This window comes from Sturnira hondurensis, unplaced genomic scaffold (genome assembly GCF_014824575.4).
Source record: "Sturnira hondurensis isolate 20B ecotype Veracruz unplaced genomic scaffold, ASM1482457v3 Scaffold0000780, whole genome shotgun sequence".
NCBI classification, from domain to species: Eukaryota; Metazoa; Chordata; class Mammalia; order Chiroptera; family Phyllostomidae; genus Sturnira; species Sturnira hondurensis.
This window is the reverse complement of record NW_028073411.1, coordinates 14,569,793-14,576,269: the sequence shown is the minus strand read 5'-3', so window position 1 is coordinate 14,576,269 and position 6,477 is coordinate 14,569,793.

Sequence of the window (6,477 nt, the reverse complement as noted above, 5' to 3'; positions counted from 1 at the left end):
TTCATGTCGATGGGTCGTACATATATGTTCTTTGGCTTCTACATTTCCTATACTATTCTTAACCTCCCCCTGTCTATTTAGTACCTACTATTTATGCTTCTTAGTTCCTGTACCTTTTCCCCCATTCTCCCCGCACCCCCTCCCCACTGATAACCCTTTGTGTAATCTCCATTTCTGTGATTCTCTTCCTGTTCTAGTTGTTTGCCTCGTTTGCTTTTTTTTTAAGTTCAGTTGTTGATAGTTGTGAGTCTGTTGTCATTTTACTGTTCATAGTTTTTTAATCTTCTTCTTTTCCTTAGATAAGTCCCTTTAACAGTTCATATAATAAGGGCTTGGTGATGATGAACTCCTTTAACTTGACCTTATCTGGGAAGTACTTCATCTGCCCTTCCATTGTAAATGAAAGCTTTGCTGGATAGAGTAATCTGGGATGCAGGTCCTAGCCTTTCATGACTTGGAATGCTTTTCAGCCCCTTCTTGCCTGCAAGGTTTCTTTTGAGAAGTCAGCTGAGAGTCTTATGGGAACTCCTTTGTAGGTAACTGTCTCCTCATCTCTTGCTGCTTTTAAATTCTCTTCTTCTCTTTAATCTTGGGTAATGTAATTAGGATGTGCCTTGGTGTGTGCTTCCTTGGGTCTAACTTCTTTGAGACTCTCTGAGCTTCCTGACTTCCTGGAAGTTTATTTCTTTTGCCAGATTAGGGCAATTCTCCTTTATTGTTTTTTCAAATAAGTTTTCAACTTCTTGTTCTTCCTCTTCTCCTTCTGATGCCCTTATGATTGTGGTGTTGGAATGTTTAAAGTTGTCCTGAAAGTTCCTAAGCCTGTCCTCATTCTTTTGAATCCTTGTTTCTTCATTCTTTTCCAGTTGGATGTTTCTTTCTTCCTTCTGGTCCACACTGTTGATTTGAGTCCTGGTTTCCTTCCTATCACTGTTGGTTTCCTGTACATTTTTCTGTATTTCACTTAGTATAGCCTTCATTTTTTTTCATCTAATTTGCTACCATACTCAACCAATCCCGTGAGTGTCCTGATCACCAGTATTTTGAACTGTGCATCTGATAGGTTGGTTATCTCTTTGTTGCCTAGGCATATGTTTTTCTGGAGCTTTGATCTGTTCTTTCATTTGGGCCATATTTTTTGTCTTGGAGCACCTGTTATGTAGTAAGGGTCAGAGCTTTAGGTATTTGCCAGGTTGGGGCAACACGCATTGCTGTGTTGTGGTGCTGTGTGTGGAGGAGGGGTCCGAGAGGGAACCATGTCACTTGCTGGGCTCTTGGCAGGCTTTCAGTAACTTCTTCCACTACCCACAAGCAAATTGGGCTCTCCTGGTGCTGATTTTTGAGTGGGTGGGCTTGTGTACATTCTAGGACCCCTGTGGCTCTCTCCAGTGAACTCCCCTGTGAGGCCAGGAGTTTCTTCCATTACCTCAACCCCTGCAGATTTTTTCAGTCAGACATTTTGAGGCTTTATTTCCCATGCTGGAACCCTGGGTTGTGAGGTCTGTCTCGATCCCCAGTTGTTTCTCCAGGTTTATCAGCACACAAATGTGGGCCCACCTGGTCATCCAGCCACCACCTACCTCTTAGTCCTCTCTGCCCTGGTTGCCCATCTCCACCTCTCCTACTGATCTGGATGAATATTTCTTTTTTATCTCCATGGTTGTTGGACTTCCCTACAGTTCTGTTTTCTTACCAGAACTTTCTCATTGTTTTTTTGTTTTTAAATTTGTTGTCCTTTTGGTTGTGTGAGGAGGCACAGTGTGTCTACTTATGCCTCCATCTTGGCTGGAAGGTTCATTTAGAAATTAAACTTTTTCATAGATATGTATGAATAGGAAAAATAATAGTTTGTACAGGGTTTGGTATTCTCCATGGTTTCAGGTATCCACTGGGGGTCTTGTAATACCACTCCCTGGGGTAATGAGGGACCACTTTATGCAATGTGTTCTACAGTGAACAGAAAAACAGACGTCCCAATCAATACCAGGGAGACACAAAGGCCAGAGGATTCTGAATGTGATGGAGAGCTGATGCTCAATGTCACTGTCGATGAGGTGAGGCAGGGTTTTCCAAGACAAGCCCCATAAGTGTCAGGGTCCAAAGAGAAAGACAGCATATAGAAATGGTAATTCAAGGGAACTTTACTCCCATGGAGACTAACTAAGGTGGCTATGTAGTTCAGGGAGCCACAGAGGTAGTGCCAAGACCCACACTGGTGGCAATGACCCTGTTTCCAGGCCCATAGAGATGAGGAGAGGGAGAGCTTAATGGAATCTGGGAGACCAGAGAGGGTTTGTTTTTAGAGCAAGTGGCAGTGACCTGGCAGGAGACATGATGAGGCTGACGTGACATTGCTGGGCGGGATTCAACAGAAGAAATACCCTGACCTCTCTCTCTTCCTTCTCTTCTGTCTCCTGCTGGGGCTCCAGATGAACTGAGCTCAATCAGAGGCCAAAGGGCAGAGGAGACAATTACTTAAAAGATAGGCCTCCAAGAGGAAGAGCAGAAGTGGATCTGGAGGGCCGATAGGAGATGTTACAGGGTCACCAAGTGAGAGAACACACCTGGAAGAAGTGATGGTCTAGTATGGAATGAAGTGGGGGTGGGGTGATTTGGGTTTGGACAAACATCTGGGGTTTGTCTTATGTGCAGGAGTTTAGGACTCACTTTGCCAAACGTAAGACATTGGGGGTGGACAGCAATCTTTTCTGTTCCACGTTAACTGAAGTCTTTAAAAAATTTTTTTAAAATTAAATGCACCTATAATGGCAGAACTCCAAGAAGTGGTTGGCTGGGGTTGTATTTGTAGAGAGATTCTAAAAATTCTGAAATAACCCTGGGCCATGTGTTTGTTCACAAATATTGAACATTTTCAGAAAAACTTAGCCCATTCATTTAAAAGTAACTGTAAGCAAGTTATTGACAGACGCAATTTGTATGCTCTTCTTTTTTGTGTTGGCACTGTTACAGATGTCCCCATTTCACTCCCTTTTGCCCCCCTCCACCTAGCCCCTGCCTGTCTCTGCTCTTCACCACCTTACTCTTCAATTGAGTCATTGCTCAGTTTTTGTGGTGTACTCAGATATACCAGTGGGACGTTTCCCCCTCTTCTCTGCACACCCGTCCCTGTGCCATGGATAGGAATCTCTCTAAACTTCTCTGTGGTGCATGGTGGCCATTCCTCCATCCTGTTTCCATGGCAGACACCATTAGTCAAGCATAGTGTGCTTATACTGCTCTTAAACCCAGTGCTTGGCCTGCAAAATGAAAGTAATTTGTAATTTCTGCCTGAAACTGTGCTCAACATATGGTAGTGTTCATTTGGCCTGCTCTCTCCAACTGGGGGTATGTGTGCTGGCTGTCCATATTTGAGAAGGTAAATAATTTTTAAAAACTGGTTTTTGTCTCCTCTACCCTTTGACCTCTGAGCTCAGTCCATCTGGAGCCCCAATAGGAGACAGAAGAGAAGGAAGAGAGAAAGGTCAGGGTATTTCTTCTATTGAATCCCTCCCAGCAATGTCACGTCGGCCTCGTCGTGTCCCCTGCCAGGTCACCGCCACTTGCCCTAAACGCAAACTCTCTCTGGCCTCCCAGATTCCAGGAAACTCTCCCTCTCTTCGCCCCTTGGGGCCTGGAACAGCCAATGAACAGCTCCTATGTGTCAGGTTTTATGTCTGGAGTGGGGTACGCACACTCGTGTAAGTTGTGGTTGCTGTGAAAACATTCAGAGCCCAGTGAGGGACATGTAAGCCAATATCGTCCACGAGTTTAAAGCTGCTTTAATAGAGGTTTGTGCCGGAGACAGGACTCAGTTTCATCTGGAAACCAGATGCCAAAAATGCTATTTATGCCTCCAAGGATACTGATGACACGATCTCTGCTGTGTCCATTTGGGGATGACCTTACTCTGCTGGAGAGCTTTATCCTTTGACTTTGGAAAATTGAGTATGACTTAATAATCTGTGAAGAATCCAAAAGTTATTCCACGTGGCCCCAAGAGATGACTTTTCTCTTATTCTGAAATTATAGTGCAGACAATCTGGAAAGACTCAAAAAAGGATTTTTCCTTTTTATTTATTTACACAATCATCATCATCATTATTATTGCCACACTTAATATTTACTGAATGTCAAGTGACCTTGGGCAAAGAATAGAGTAGAATAAAGGGGAAACCTAGAGGTTTGTCATACAAAGGGAGTCTCCAGTGGAAGCCAGGAGATTCTTTTGTGATGAGTAGACTCATGGTAAGAATTGGATTCAGGACAAGAATAGACCCTGTGAATGGGCATGGCTTCTACTGTAGACGATATTGCTGCGCCTGAATTTCTTTTCAGAGATTTTTTTCATTTCTTCGTAAAGTACTAGTGTCTTTTAAGCCAGTCTCTGTCTCACAAAATGGTTATCATACACGTTCACTTTGTCCAGGAAAACAGGCTAGTTTTGTACAAGATAAAGCAAATATCTATTTCCCGGAGGAAAAGATAACAATATCATAATCAGATATGGAAGGCTGAGAACACAACAGTGTGCTTTAGTTACTTAAGTTTTAAGTTTCTAAAAAGTTAACAGAAAAAATATAAAAGAGAAACCAAAACCAAGGAAGTTCAGTTTTTCCTCACCAAACTGGTAAATGAGAGCTGGCATGTCTCTCCTGCGGGAAGGAGTTTTATCTCAAGGATGGAAGCAAAATAGAATGAAATAGAGAAAACTGTGTGAGAATTTCCAGGAGATTAAAAATAAAAGTCAGGTTCCTTCACCTTCACAATTTGCAAAATGGCTGTGTGTCCTTTTCATCAAAGACTGGATGGGGTTGCAGGGTGTGTGGAAGACTTCTGTTGGCTGCCCAGCAGTACTTGTTTTCCTGTTTTCTCCCTTCAAAACACCTTGATTTCCACTTGAGGACCCATGTGACTTTGGAGAAGCTGACACCCTACCTGTCTCCAGGAGTCAGGCATGCGCATTTGGTGACATTTGATTCAGGAATGGAAACGTGACCTAACCTAAATGCAGTGAGGGGTAGTGTTGGAACTCTTTTTTAAAAAAATATTTTATTTATTTATTTTTAGAGAGAGAGGAAGGAAAAGAGAAAGAGAGGGAGAGAAACATCAATGTGTCATTGCCTTTTGTGCACCCCCTGGTGGGGACCTGGCCTGCAACCCAGGCACATGGCCCGACTAAGGATTGAACTGGCAACCCTTTGGTTTGCAGGCTGGTGCTCAATCCATTGAGCCACACCAGCCAGGGCTAGTGTTGTAACTCTTGCTTAGGCTGCTGGAACACAAGAGTCCCGTCTGCCCCTGAAGGCTGTAGATTGTAGTTATGAGTCCTGAAGTGACCATTGTCCGTTTTGGTGGGAAGTCGGTCTGAGATGAAACCACTGTGGAAGGCAGAGTTCAGAGTTTCTAAGGGAAATAAAGCTGAAATCTTGATGATATCATAAACCTTAAAACCAAACTGTGCCTGAAATCCACCCAGCTTTTAGTGTTGTAATTATCGTAAGTTAAAGTAATTTTTATTTTTTACTTAATGCAGATGCACTCTTATTAGTAAAAACTAAAGTGATCTTAGCTAATATGTGTTTAGCAATGGCAACTGTGCTTACGCAAAACCCTCAATGTGCTCAGCTCCATGCTATTTACCAGAGTTACCGGGAATTACAGGTTTTCCCAATCTACTCTCCGCTCTCCCCTCTCCCCAAAGGCTCGAAACAGTCCTACTCACCCTTTATAGCTCAGTGAAACTTCCCCCTCCTGAGTGAAGCTAGCCCAGTCTTGCTCTTGACCTTAATGAAACAAATCATTTCCTCTTTGCTGTCACATCAGACTCATTGTAATTCATGTGAAGATTTCACCACATCATCTTCTGGTTGGTTGTTCATATGATTACAGTCTCCACAAGATTAGAAGTCTCTGAATCCAACGTGCCTGGAATAGACATTGTCCACAGTATGTGCCCAGTAAGTGTATACATGTGTATGTGTGTGTATGTGTGTATATATATATATATATATTTCACTTATTTCTCCATCCTTTCTTGACTGTCAGTGTATCAGCAGGTTGGGATTCAAAGGTGAGTGCCCTGATCTTGGCTTCTAAAGGGCATAGTGTAAGCATATAAATATTTTTATTGTACATATTCAGCAGTTTATGTATTACTTGTTTCTGCATATAGTAGTAATTAAACACAACTGTAACAAATAACTTTACTTAAAAGTTATATAGATACACTACTCTGATAATGTACTATTCACATTACAAAAGTTAAGAAAACATTGGATGAGCTGAAACTAAGCGTAAATCAGAGGCTCACTAATTTACTGCCACACCCTAACGGACGGCTTCACACGGGCCCTGCATGCCCCCTCTGCAGACCACTCCGAAGACCATTGGCCCCCTGGCTCACAGATCAGTGGAATCCGACCAGAGGGAGGTCCACGTAGGCTTGTCTGGTGTGGAAAATGAGCCCCCAGTGCTCTG